We start from the raw sequence: 2256 nt of genomic DNA, 5'->3' as shown, positions 1-2256 counted from the left end.
CTTACATTTTTAGCTTATAAGAAGCACTGCTTGCACTTATATAAAGTTAAAAAATTAAAAGTAATTTTATAAAAAATAAAGTAGTAAAGTTAACTTTACTACTACTACTACTTAAGTAGCTAAGTAAGTAGCTAATCTCTAGCATACTTATCTTCTACTAAGAAATTAAAGTAAAAGTTTAACTTATTAACTTTCTACTTTTTTTTTAAGCTACAACCTTTATTATTATAAAGAATAGTAAAGTTAACTAAAAGAGCCTTTTTAAGACGCTTATTATGTAGGTTACTGTAAGCTACTAAAAGCTTTTTTTATAATATTTCTAGTAATACTACCTTCTCTTTCTCTTTTTTCTCTTTACAGGTCTCTGTCACGGTATCCTCCCCGGATCCCAGACATAACTGTATTGGACGCGTACTGGAGTATTATTAGTGCACGTCTGACATGAACACAACACAACACAGACATAAACTTAAGCACAAACTGCCTTAACACTAACTAAACCTAGAACAGGCTTAATTTATACCTAAAGCGCTTAGACTTCTAAGCTAAGTATTTAATTACTAATTTCCTTCTAAACCTTTCTGTTCCTCACACAACGTCTTGTACCTACCATAATACCTCACGTAGTAATTGAACTAGACCTCTGTGAAGCTCTATAACCTTACTTGTGCACAATTGTGACAGTCTCTAAGTAGTGTGTATAGATCTTCTAGATAAATAACTTTATATACTTATACTAAAATAAGTAGTATTTCTAGTAGTCTTTAAACTAAAAAAAGTAGAAAGACAGGTTAAAAATAGTTGCTACATAGTAGTAAAAGATTTTTAGCTCTAAAATAAGAGTTTCCTAGTAACGTACTTCATGGGCGAGTTGCTTACACACCTGAGTCGCTTACTTTTGCCAAGACCCCACCCTAACAAACTCTATTATAGCCTATAACAACCCGCTCTAGCACTATATAGTACAGTATAGCCTAGAATATTATTTAGATACTACTTTTACTTTTTACTTACATATTTACGCGTTATGCCTAGTCTAATTGCACTATCTGCAGCGCCTTTAGAATAGCTTACCTACTTTAGCTTACACCTGCTTCTTTACCTTCTTTCTATTACTGCGCGCTTTAAACTCCTTTAGAGCTATTAAGTATAGGCTTTTTTAAATTATTAAGGTTTTTTTTGCTTTAATTTACTTTCTTTTATATAATTTATATTATGTAGTAGCCTTATTAGCTGCTTAAAGCTTAGTAATTTCTTATTATGCTAACACTAGCTTATGCGTAATTATTACTGCCCTTTTTAAAACTTTTTTAAACACTTTAACTATAGAAGTTAGTAAACTATTTATATACTGTCGCGTACAGCTATCTGTCTATATATATCCTTCTGCTGTGCTAGCTGGGAGGTTGACCTTTTGGCAAACGCAACAGTTATGAGCCTGGTTCGCGGCGTAGTGTAGATGGTTAGCGCTTAAAAATTTGCGCACCCCTGTTCTACTAATAGGATCGCATTATCCTAGAGCACTGCGTGTTCAATTCCTACGCCCAGCAAAGAGCATTTAGGCAGTGCGCCTATTATAGAGGCTACCTTGTATTTAGATCTGTCTCTAAGTTCTGTTGCTTAGGCTAAAGAGGAAGGGTGTGTTAAGGTTGTTTTAACATGTTTTACCTCTCTCGTTCCACGGTTCAAGCTAGGGGGTGTGTCGCGTACAGCTATCCGTCTATATATATCCTTCTGCTGTGCTAGCTAAGAGGTTGACCTTTTAGCAAACGCAACATATACTTTTAAATTTTTATTTTTATAAGCATTAATGATAACCTAAGTTTTAAAGTATTACTTAAGGTTTACAACTACTAAGGCTTATTATATATAAGTAGTAGTAGTAATAGAGTGTATAACTTTATATTAAGGCCTATTATAACTTATTATAAGTTAAAAGAAACTAATTTAGCGCTTTAGAACTTTTCTTAAATATTACTAAAAGTAATTATAGCATTATAAGCTACTTTAAAGCATAGTAAGAACTTTATTTTTATAATATAAGTAATCTAGTTATATATAAGGTTTTTAGCTTAGTGCTTATATACTTTCTTTAAAAAAGTAAAACAACCTACATTAAGTAGCTATAAAAAGTGTAATAAGTAAAAAGGCATATAAATAGTAATAATTTTATTATTTTTATAGTATTACTAAAAATAAAGTAAGTTATAGCTCTTATAGCTATTAATAACTAGTAGATAGTAGCTGCTAATAGTA

Source organism: Lindgomyces ingoldianus, assembly GCF_010093535.1.
Source record: "Lindgomyces ingoldianus strain ATCC 200398 unplaced genomic scaffold BDR25scaffold_47, whole genome shotgun sequence".
Taxonomy (NCBI): Eukaryota; Fungi; Ascomycota; class Dothideomycetes; order Pleosporales; family Lindgomycetaceae; genus Lindgomyces; species Lindgomyces ingoldianus.
This window is presented reverse-complemented; position numbering follows the sequence as displayed.